The sequence below is a fragment of the Hylobates moloch genome, unplaced genomic scaffold (genome assembly GCF_009828535.3).
Source record: "Hylobates moloch isolate HMO894 unplaced genomic scaffold, HMol_V3 SCAFFOLD_17, whole genome shotgun sequence".
Classification (NCBI taxonomy): domain Eukaryota; kingdom Metazoa; phylum Chordata; class Mammalia; order Primates; family Hylobatidae; genus Hylobates; species Hylobates moloch.
In genome coordinates, this window is record NW_026652292.1 from 38,702,464 (window position 1) to 38,714,909 (window position 12,446).

At 39.1% G+C, this 12,446-nt stretch overlaps 1 protein-coding gene and 1 pseudogene across 1 annotated transcript in view; one reads left to right on the forward strand and one right to left on the reverse strand.

Moving 5' to 3' along the window:
* The window catches only part of GHR (growth hormone receptor), a 316,033-nt gene that overhangs the window by 60,432 nt on the left and 243,155 nt on the right, over positions 1-12,446 (forward strand). The gene's annotated exons all lie outside the window — the stretch shown is intronic.
* LOC116457086 (SERPINE1 mRNA-binding protein 1-like) lies at positions 4,911-8,385 on the reverse strand (annotated as a pseudogene).

Here is a 12,446-nt window from a genome sequence, read left to right on the forward strand (position 1 = left end):
ACATGGTGAGGAGTGGCCATCTGCAAGCTCAGAAGAGAGCCCTCACCAGGAACTTAAGTGGCTGGCACCTTGATCTTGGACTTCCCCACCTCCAGAACTGTGAGAAATAATTTTTTTTTGTTTAAATCACCCAAACTGTAGTATTTTGTTATGGCAGCCCAAGCCAATTATTATACCATGTAAGCAGTTTACTTAAATTTACTAAATATGTAAGTTACTTATAATTTCAAATCCTGGTTCTAACTTTACTAGCTATCACTTTTACTAGCTAACACATTACATTTTCTTCAACTTGCCGCATGCTTTTGCTGTGAGTTTTAAATGAAATTGCTTCAGTACTTTGCTTATCATACTGCTGATCCGTAGTAGGCACTTAAAGTTAGTTTCCAGGAAGTTTGGAATGGATCTCACTTATGCAAATGGTTGACTTTGACGGTGCTTGTTCCTCTCTGGAAAGGGTTCACCTCCCATTAGAATAGTCCTATGACTGCAGTAATTTTGTATGTTAAACTTACATGTTTATCTGCAGAATGTTAAATCTGCAAACACCATCCATCAACCCAAAAGCAAAAAAGAGTGTTTCCTAATAGTTAATAGTTGGTAGGTTAACAGGAAATCTAGAAAAAAAAAGTTTAATAATGAAGGCTATATTAATACCAAGTCTCATTTGAGTGCCTGTCAGTAAGGAAATAGTTATCTTTCATTGTTAATCAATGAACACCAATTGGCATAATTAGGGCTCTGGTGTGTTTTCTTCAAATGGTCTTCTAGGACCTAATGTAATATCATTTGAGAGGCTCAAAGAGGATCCCATATTCCCAAAGGTATCTTAGAGTCCTCAGCCGCCCAACATCTCACCCTTAATCATGCTTTGCAGATGAAAAATTGAAGACTCCTTGTCTCTGAATATCTGGGATATGCTTTCATTCCTAGGATGGACATTTTCCTTCTTCGCCAATAGGGAAGAAAAAGGGACAGAGGTGATTTATAAGAGCAGTTCTACTGAGTGAAACATGGGTCCTAGCAAAGGAGGACACAGCTGCCCCTTGTAATAGTGGAGGGAAGGAAGAAGGTAGGCTGGGTGTACTTTGCCCTCCTCAACCCTGAACCCTATCTGTTTACCACAGTGGACCTTTTTTCTGAACTCTGACCTCATTATTTCATTCATTATCCACATAATATTCATCAATGTTCTCCAAGGCTCTTAGAATAAATCTTTAACATTTCCCCAGAAAGTCACAAGGTCTGACACCTCCCTTCCTTTTTCCAGCTTCCTATCATAATCCTCCTTTTTGGCAGCGGCCACACTGATCTTCTTTCAGGTCCCCAAAATCAGCATTTGCTTTCCATTGTGAGCCCCTTACATCATGACTGTCAGCCCAATTGTCATTTCTTTGGGGAGGCCTTCCCTGAACCCTGGAACTGGATCATATTCCCCTATCATGTGCTTTCATAGCACCATGAATGTCTCCTTGGTGGCAATCCCCAGCAGGAGAATTCTTTGTTTATCTGTATGGCTGTTTCATAAATGTTTGTCTTCCTCCCAATAGTCTGTCAGCACTTTGGCAGCCAGTTGTGTTTTGCTCTTGATTCTACCTCCAGCACAGAATGTCTCTTAGTATTCTATGGAAGGAGACATGAAAAAAGAAAAAGTCCATTGCATGAAGATTTAATTCAGTGAGACTGAGGCCTGAATATCTAGTTTTAGAGAAGCCAGCTGCTAGCAGGACAGACTGGCAGGGACTAGGTGAGGACAATGGAAAAACACAGGGAATGAGCATCACTTTCTTTAAGATTTTGCCTCTGGCAGACCCCTCCAAGTAACAGATTCCAAAGAGATTGTGAATGTTCTCCCTCTGGTATGGAGTCTCCTGTCCTGTCAGAAACATGGTACCCAGAGGCCAAAGCTGCTACATAAGCAAGTTATCATGAAACTATTCCAGGACAGGTTTCAGAAGTAGGGTCTTAAAAATGAGTATTAAATCTAATGTTCACCCAGATACATTTCCAACCCACATACAGACACCGAATTTAACAATGAAAGTGGAAGTTACTCTGTTGAGGATTTATTTGAAATGTTGGTTTTCTCTTGTCCATCTGATACAGGTCATAGCTCTGTTTCTGTCATTAGATTGATTTTCATGTTTCTCAACACAGACTCTCTGTGAGTCAGAGATAAGTTTAATTTTTCAGCATGGCCATAGGAATGATGAAGTCATTCCTCATTAAAATGAAGCTAAGCAAAATTTAATAGTACTTGTTTAGGATTCCTTATTTACTTTTCGACACAAAAAGAGTTGCAAGGGGAAAACAAAAACTTTAGATATGAGTAATTTCCTTAATTCAAGTACAGATTTAAACCACTTTGTCATAATATGTAAATGAACTATTGCTTTTTTCACCGCAGGTCTGTTTTCAAATAGATAATGAGATTATATAAATAATTACCTTATATAAACATAAGGTTACTCATTATTGAAAGCAATTTTCTTTTTTTGTTTCTGGTTTATTATGGTTTAAGAGTGAGCCTTTGTTTTAGATATTTGAAAACAAAATGTGTGTGTGCATGTGTATGTGTGTGTATGTGTGGGGATATGTATATCTAGGGAGGTCCTCAAATTCAAAAATTATAATACAAAGTTGTAATGTCAGCACTTCCTATTGCATAGTTTTATAATGGGGATATATAGCTATGCATTAAAATGCATTACTGAAATGGAAAATCAGGATGTGTTAAAAATGAATTAGTAATTATATTAAGATCTGAATGGGAATTAGCATACAATGTAACTTAAGCTTTTGAAAAATAAAAAAAAAATCCAGAAAATAATTAATGATAAGTTAGTTTCAGTATTACATTGATAAATATTTCAAGAATAAGCTATAAAAAATAAGGCAGTAGATTTATTATTTTAAGGTTCATACTAAAAGGTTGTAATATTTACTTAACCTTTCTTTATTTAATTTAGAATAAGATTACTGTCATCTCTCTAAGCATTTATGTAATAGTGTTTTATTTACTTTTCCATTAAATATTACTGAGATAAATAAGGAGTCCTGGTGAATGAAATATAATTTAATAAGCAGGGTTTTCTTAGGTGAAAACTAACCATGTCCTGCTATAAATGTATATTGAGAGAGAAGCTAAATAGACAAGCTCCATGATTTAGTCAATGATATGACTTCAGGGAAAATGTTTTTATGCCTTATTGGCCATATCTTTTAATACTTGCATTGAAAATAAAATTACATCCCAAGATTATGAGGGTTGTGAAATTTTATAATTAGATATTTAAGTCCTGAATTGATTAGCAGCAGTGTAAACATAGAAATGGATTTTGGGTTAAATCTGAGAACTATTTTTTTGTACTAAAATTTGCATGCAGATGACAATGAGAAAATCAAATGTTTTCCTGGAAAATTTTCAAATAGGACAAATAGTCATCTTTCTGGAAATATGAAATAAAGGGAGTGGTAGTGGTTGGACTATAAACCTCTTTGAAGGCCTTTTAATCTTTAGCTGTAATTCATGTTTCATCACCATTGAATTTTCAAAACAGAAAATACCTTAGAAATAATTTAGTGTTATCTTGTTGATATTATCAAAAAAAAAAAATGCTCAGAATGACGTAACTTGATTCAGTCAGAGCTGGTACTAGATGCTCAGTCTTCTGATTTCTAATTCAGTTTGCTTTCATTATCTACTACCTGCTGCTGACTCAGAGCTCCTCAGCTATCTGCAAGTGGATGTGTTTATTGAGCATTTACGATGTACATGTACTGCGCTCAATGCGAAGGATGCAATGGTGAATGGGAGCTTACTTTCTGACTCAAAAATTAGTTTTCTCTCTTTGTGTTCTAAATGAAAGTGTCCTTTTGCTTTATCTGAAGCAGAAAGTTGTAAGTTTGTTTATTTTACTTTTGAAATTTTAGAGAATTGGCAGTGGGGTCATGCCGTCAGAAACACATACATGCAATGCACGGATGCACTGTGTGAATGAACTCTCTGGAAGATGGTAGATTATGGGAAAGAAGGAAGCTCAGAAAGAGAGTGGACCAAGTCAAGAGGAAAGAGAGAAGAAACAGGCAAGTGTGGAGCAGAGGAAAAGTAGGAGGGTCATGAATCCATTCTGCAGGTGTGTGCTGAGTGACTGGAAGAAGGAAAAGAACCAAGGAAGTCTCCGCCATGTTATCTTAGTTTTGTTAAGGGTATAAAGAGATTGAAGAGGGTTTAACTAGGCCATCCTTAACCCTGGGTCATCCCTAGAGTCCCTGGCAGAACTAATAATCTAAATTATGAATGGCTGTGTATGCACACACACAGGATGCACTTACGAATCTATCATTATGAGTATCTTCTGTCTTCTTCACTACAAAGAAAGGAAGGGAATGTGACCCTCTTTCCAGATTAGAAGTAACTAGGGCATAGTAACACAAATGGATGAATTAAACTGTTTGAAATGGTGCACTGGAATATATTTATTTTGGGGCAAATCATGAAGAAATGAAAAAGGAAGAGATTCTCTTTTGAGAAAAAGTTTGTTTCCTATTGTCAATTGAGCAACTGTGTGAACACTCTAAAGATAAGGAATGATTATTCTGTAAAGTGCTGGGATTTCTGGTGCTGTGTGACAAAGTCCGGTTCCTTTTGTCTAAGTTAGTTATGATAATCTTTAATGAAAAGCAGAGGGGTCCCATGGTTTGGAACAAGTATCTGAGTCAAGAGTTGACAAGTAGAATAGCTGGGCCTAGAGGCTGCTGTCGAGTTGACAAAGCCAGAACAGTACATTTGGACAGAAAGAATTTGATTTTCTTATACTGAATGTGATGATCTTGAAGAACAGATTTTTTTTTTGCATGAAAATAAATCTTTATTTTCAGTTATTACCCACCAGCAAGAGAAAGTTAGGTTAAGGGTATAAAGGGATTGAAGAGGTTTCTACTTTTGCCTGGTCCTTATTTTGAATAGCCTTCCACTCAACCAAAGTTATCTATTTTGGACCCTCCTCTTTTACCTCTTCAACTTCATTCTCCTTATTTTCAGTGTCTGCCACTGGATGATGTTCTTCACCTTCAGGTGTTTCCTCAGTCACATTTGATTGATCCAAGTCACTGCAATTATAAGATATTTGTTTCTGAATGTATTTGGGGGACTCTGTTAATTCATCTTTGACAATTCCCCAGTTGTGAGATCTGCTACCTCCACGTTACAGGTCACTGTAATGTGAAAAAAAAGATCTATCACTTCCACTATACATATCAAATTCACGTTTGCCACAAGAATCAAATCCATCTCTTTGGCCCATTTCACGTCCACTGCCCTCTCAACCTCTTCCAAGACCACCACGACCTCGAATAGGTCGGTCAATAATTGGTCTATCAACTGAAAATTTACCTCCTTCACCCTTTTCATCACGTGGCTTTTCAAATCTTTGTTCACAAGGTGGTCTCCTTTCTGGTCTTCTAGCAATTATTTCCCCTTCACCCTGAAGTTGTTGAGCAGGTCTTCTTCCAACTCGTCTTATTCCTTCTTCTTTTTTTGTTTTTTCTTTTTCCTCTGGGCAAGCTTTATTCTTTGATTCCTCTATCCAGGAAGGGGGCTGTTTGTTGCATCTTACCCAAATGGAATGCAATGGGAATTGGGAGCTTGAATTGTGTGGAGGAGGAGTTGTCAATCTTAACAAATGACTATAGCCGGTGTGTGGTGTCCATCAATCCTTGAGGGCTTGGCCATGCAGACTAGGGAATGGTCAGAACAGACTCATCAGAGGTCTCCAGAGCTTTACAATATGAAAGTTCAGGGGGTATAGACAGTAAGGAAAAAGGCCGTTTCCTATTTCTGTCCATTTTTGGTACAGTAGACAGTTAAGGTTTTTTCTTTTGACTAGCTTTTAAAAAATTACTTAGGAAATGGAAAGCTTATAAACATTCATAAGTGAATTGTTGAATTGCTACCCCAAGTGGTTTCCTTACCTAGTCACCACTTAACCAGAAATACTAGAATACACGGTTCAACCAGAATTCAACCAGGCAGATAACCTGCCTATTGCTCAAGCAATCATCAGAGTTTTTAAAAACAAAATTAAGCAAAAAAGACCTTTCCCCAAATACAATCATTACTACTTAGCTTTGTATTACCCATTTCTAAGAAAGCCACATTCCATTTCAGAAAACATGACTGCTTAAGGTACAGTTAAAGCAAAGTCCTGCCTTCAGGTGCTTACTTTCTGTTTTCTTTAAATTAACTTCTGAAAGGTTTATCTTGTGTCTTCTGCTGCATTCCTGAAAACTGTAACTTTTAAGGACATAGGCCTCATCTTTATAAAGGAGGAAGAAAACAGCAAAGAGGTGTCTCATTTGGGAGGCAGAAGGTTATGACCAATGCTGGAAGTCTTCCTCTTCCTTACTTGTTATTCAACAAGGTGGGTTCTGTGGTGTCCCATGAGGTGTGAGTTGGAAACGAAAGCTGCACCAAACTTCTTATATTCATAGAGCTTCTCCCCAGTGTGGGTTCTCTGGTGCACGGTGAGTCTCAACCTCTGTCTGAAGGCCTTCCCACACTCATTACACGTGTAAGGTTTTTCTCCATTATGGATTCTCTAATGAATAAGTAGGTATGAGCTACATGTGAAGGCCTTCCCACATTCATTACACACAAAAGGAAGATCTCCACTGTGAACTCTCTGGTGGACAAAAAGGCAAGAGAGCTGACTGAAGGCTTTCCCACATTCACTGCAGTCTTAAGGTTTCTCTGCAGTGTGAATTATCTGGTACATAATAAGGTGTGAAAAACAACTAAAGGTTTTCCCACACTCTTTACACTCATATGGCTTCTCACCAGTATGGCTTCGCTGATGTACAATAAGATTTGCAATCTGGGTAAAGGCTTTGCCAGAATCATTACAGGCAGAGGGCTTCTCCCCAATGTGGATCCTCTGGTGGACAATATGGTTTGAGCTCCCAGTAAATGTTTTCCGACACTCATTACATTTATAGCATTTTTCTGTAATGTGGACTTTCTGGTGCCGAGCAAGTTATGAGCTATAACCAAAGGTTTTCTCACATTTACTGCACCTAAAGGTTTTTTCTAAGGAGAGGTTTTTTTCATGTACAGTCAGATTTGAACTCTAGTGAAGGCTTTCCCACATTTTGAGCAAACATAAGGTTTCTGTCCAGTGTGGATTCTCTGATGCACATCGAGGTTTGCACTCTGAATGAAGGCCTTCCCACACTCATGACATTCAAAAGGTTTCTCCCCAGTGTGGATTCCCTGATGCACAACGAGGTTTGCACTCTGACTAAATCCTTTCCCACACAGGCTACAATGTAAAAGACTTTTGCCCAAGCTGGGTTTTTGGATTTTTAACAGTGTCGGAATTAAGGCTGTATTTTCCCACAGATTTCTTACATTTCTGGTCTTCGTCTTCTTTGAAGCTTTCAGGTAAGTGACAGTCATTCACTATCACTTATCTGAAATCTTTCCTTTCCCTCCTTATTCTCTGCTTCTTTAACATGTTTTCTTTTTCACAAGCGTCTCTTAACTCAGGTCCTTAAGGATCAGCTTTCTGGATTCTTCCTAATATGATGAGGGGGTTTTCAGCTTCCTCACATATCTCAGTTTTTGGAACCAGTAACTGAAGGTTCTTGGTTTCAGCACCTTTTCTTCCTCTTCTGATCCATCAAGGCCTGTCTGACGAAACTCCCCTGGGGCCCAGACTTTGATGTTCTCAGAGTGCACTTGTTGGCTGGATGCCTGACCTGGGAAGTTTTCTTCTTCCTCCTCCTCCTTTTTCACCTTCACTGGGCAGCATGGGCCTAGGGCCATGGCTTCTCTCAATTCTGCAGTCATCTTCTCTGCTCAGCAAGGGAACGCCTATAGCTGGGAGCTGCCCAGCAGAGGTCAAACCGCATCTAAGCTTTATGTTTCAAAAGCTTCTTGAGTTTCTTCCCAGGGCCATGATGAGTATTGCCTACGTGCGCAGCTGAGAGGCCCGACCAGAGTTCACTGGCCCTGCAGCAGGCGGCTGGTGGACTGGGACCTCAGCTCCTACTGGCACGAGAACAATGACCGTTATTCCTTCTTAAGAGCCACCGACGGCTGCCTCTCCTCTTTCTTGTCAACCACGCCAACGCCGGGGGGCAGCGGGTTCTTGCTGTCTTTCTGGGACTCCTTGCGCAGCTAGCTATTTGCCTGCCGCCTTGGAGTTGGTCTGGGTCGCAGCCTGAGCTGCCGCTCTTGGCCCCAGGGACGCCGCCCCCGCCAGCTTCTTTTTTCTTGTTCTCCGCTGCCTTCAGCACCTCGAAGGGGTCCGATTCGTTGTCAAATAACTGGTCGAATCGGTTGGTGACCGGGCAGCTGAAGCCTTCCTGTAAGTGCCCAGGCATGATGGTTGCTCGGCGGCACATTCTTCCACGGATCGCAGCGGGCTGCGCCGAGCCAAGAACGCGTGCTTCAGCTCTTCCCACAAGATCAAAGAACAAATTTTTTGAAATCTGCCTGTAAATGTCAGGCAAGGTAAATTTCAAAATGAATTTTTAAAGTCTCTAAAATGGAGTTATGTTTGATTATGACTTTATGACAAATTAAAAGATAGTTCTAGATAATATTGTTCTAGAAGGAAGCTTCTCTTGTTCTGGGAAAGAGAGACAGTTTGGAAACTTGAGACAAGACCCTTATTGTCTGTTTTATTATTTACTGCTAACAAACTGCATTCTCTCACTGTTCACTGGAATAGGTGGGTCCAGGGAACTTAGGAAAGCCTAATGGGAAGTGAGAAAAGTAAATTATTTCTTATATTTTTATGTGTACAAATAGTTGATAAAGGAGGAAGTGTAGTGGTGGGGTGGATCATGCATATTGGGATAGAAGAGATAGTATAATTATTCACAATTATAGATAAGGCGATCTAGGCTTCACATTTTCACTTCTGTAATATTCCACTTTGACCAAACAGTCTACTGTCTGCCTCAGCCTATCCTGGAGATGTCCTGGTGGTGGGAGAGGACCTGCTTTCTCCTTGCTGTGCTCCTACAGTTTGTCTCTGCCAGTCGTGTCCAAGCCCCTTGTCTTAGTGCCTCACAAGACCCCCTTCCTCTGACTAGGATTGAGGCACCTTCTCAGAACCTTCATTCCCCTGACAGCAGGACCAGCCAGTCTCCCAGACCCGGGGTAGTGCGAAGAGGAGAGCAGACTCCTTGGACCCAGAGTCCCAGGACACTTGGCCTCAATTCCTGTGACATCTATATCACCCAGACAACTGGGAAATGGAGGTGCTGGTGCCAGAACAAAAGCATAAGCTGTGTTTCTCAAGCTTGGACTTTACCTGGGCTGTTTCTTTATTTTCTAGCTGTTTACTGATTTTAGAAGCATAAAGGTTTCTTTCTGTGAAGTTCCTAGGGACACTTACGGAGTGGGGACAGGTATTCCTTTTGTCTTTCAGAAAGGCATGTCAAGAGTTAGTCTCACAGTAGTTTAAGTCTCACCTCCTAAATGGGGTAAGAGTGGGGAGAAATAGGCCGGGCGCGGTGGCTCACGCTTGTAATCCAAGCACTTTGGGAGGCCGAGGCGGGCGGATCACGAGGTCAGGAGATCGGGACCACGGTGAAACCCCGTCTCTACTAAAAATACAAAAAATTAGCCGGGCGTGGTGGCGGGCGCCTGTAGTCCCAGCTACTCGGAGAGGCTGAGGCAGGAGAATGGCGTGTACCCGGGAGTCGGAGCTTGCAGTGAGCCGAGATCGCGCCACTGCACTCCAGCCTGGGTGAGAGCAAAAAAAAAAAAAAAGAGTGGGGAGAAATATATGTGTGTATATTTGTGTGTGTATATAAACAATATTACTACTAATATAATTAATAACAATAGTGTGTGTATAAATAATATGTAAATAACATTATATATCAATAACAAAATATTATATTATTAATATATTATATATGTTGTTATATTAATATATTATATATTGTCATAATATATAAGATATAACTATATATTATATATTATTTATTATATTACATCTATAATATATAATATATTATATATTATATATTTATATATCATTATATAATATATTATATGTATTAATATATAATATAGAACTATATAGTAAATATTGGGAGTGTGTATTTGTATACACACATACACACGCACATATATATCCTGCATTGTTTGCTTAGAATCATGCCTTGCAATTATTAACTGCTTTTTCTTCCTTCCCTTCATCTAATACACCAGAAGAATATTTCAGTTAGCCAAAGGTGAGAATCCAAATTCATATTTGTATCCCCAATAGATTTCCCCCAGAATCTTGGGGTATCATTTCATCAATAACAGTTATGCAGATGTTCTATTGCTGTGTCCAATGCTTGCTTCGTTCATATGAAATTTGACTTTTGGCCATTCAAAAAGCAATCAGTGCCTTCTTGTTGATTAGCACTAATCACCACAAGATCCTTCCAATAGTAAATTTTCCAGAGCAAAATTCTGAACTTACAGATTAGTTTGCCGCAGCCCCTAGCCCTACACTGTAAGGATCTTGCTTTCCATAACGTCCATTGTTAGACGGAAATGTTCCCCTGGCTCTATGCAGTGCTCAGGTGTTTCTTACTCAGCTGAAGGACTAATGAATTTAGTTTGAATCTAAATTTGGAGTAAAAAAGGCCACTCAGGAGAGCTGCTTCTGTGACTGCATTGCCTTCCAACCTGCTTTTCCTTTTTTCCTTATTACTCCACGTCCTTGAGGAGTTTATTCCTTTATAGCTTTTGTGATCTGGCTGTAATTATTTTGAAAAAAATTTTCATTATACTGGACATTTTGGATTAAGTCCTCCAAATTTTCTTATTTGTGAGAGTACAAGTCACTATTTACACTATGGTAAACTGCATGCAAACATCTGAGTACCTTTCTGTTCCTATCTTCAGCTTTGATGTTTTTCTGAGGAAGTGCGTTTTCCTTTTCCTTCAGATTCCTGGTGCCTGGTATAGCACTTTTCTGATTTGCTCTTGTTCTGGCAATAGGTCAACTGGCTTTCATGGTCCTTAACATTTCAGGTAAATAATTCTAACAGTTGTGACTGGAAGGAATCCAAATCAACTCAAGGCATCCACTCTATGTTCAAAATGCCATGTTTTGAGTGATTTGTCCTTTGGTTAGTAACTTTAAAAAATATGAGGACTGGAAGGAGAAGCTATTATTTGAGGAACTAATGGAAAATCAAGCAGTTTTTGATATACTAAGATGTTCACTTATGATGCAAGGAGTGTGATCATTGACCTTCCTACTTACCTAAACATTATGCTGTCAGAGCATGTTGATAGGTAGCATAGCCTAGTGGTTAACACACATAGAAAAGTCAGACTGCCTAGTTTGAACCCCAGCTTCATCACTTGCTAGCTATATAATCTTTATTAAATTAGTCAACTTTCCTGTGCCTCAGTCTGTTTTTCCTGAGGATTAAATGATTTTATATTTGTTAAGTGCCTAGAACTGTAGCTGGTCTGTAACAAGTACTATGCGTCTTTGTTTAAATAATAAATAAAACGACAGCATTGTTCAGATGGAGAAACAGGGGTCTTAGGCAGCTTAGGAGTTTTTCTAAAGTAACAGAATCATTTAATGGCAGAAACAACAATATTATCACTGCCCAGAACCCTAATGGAGAACTATAGCTCTTAAGGGTGATGTGGGGAGAAATACACTGATGAAAAACAATCAACATTATTAAAGATAGGATGAGAGAGAGTGTGAACTCGTCATTCATTTATCTAATGGCTTAGTCAGCAAACAACTAATGCCTACTTTGGGCCTTGACACTATACCAACATTATGCAGAAAGTGATTAAAATGCAAAAGAACATTCACTTAGGCTCGGATAAACAAGAGGTCTTTTGCAAAGTCTGATGATGAGCTTGTTGATGTTGAGTTGACAAACTATGCAGCAGGTCAGTGGTGGGGGGGGATTATCATAAAATTCCATCCCTTAAACATCTACAGGAAGATGATTATTTTAAGATGCTTTACTTCTGGAGATGTATGCTTTACTTCTACTTAGAGAATCTGGCTTATGTTCTCATGTTCTGGTTTTCTATGTAATTGGTCATGAGCTTAACTTGAGCCAAGCATTTGGCACGATTGCCCCCAGAAATTAACTCATTTGTGGGTTGTATAAATGCTATTGCACAAAAAAGAAGTATATATATATACAAATAGTCATAGTAGACCACATCTCGGTTAATGGCTTCAAGTCTAGATGAAATGTTTTAAGAGGGATATTGACAAATTAGAGAACATTAGAAGCATTTGCCAGAATACTGACAGGGCAAGAAATTATGCCAAATAGTAGAAAGAGAATTAGATGCCTAAGTGGAACATGGTATATAGCCCATAAGAATTTGAAGGACTGTCATTGGTAGAATAAGATGTTATTCTTGGCTGCTTCCAGCTGAGGAG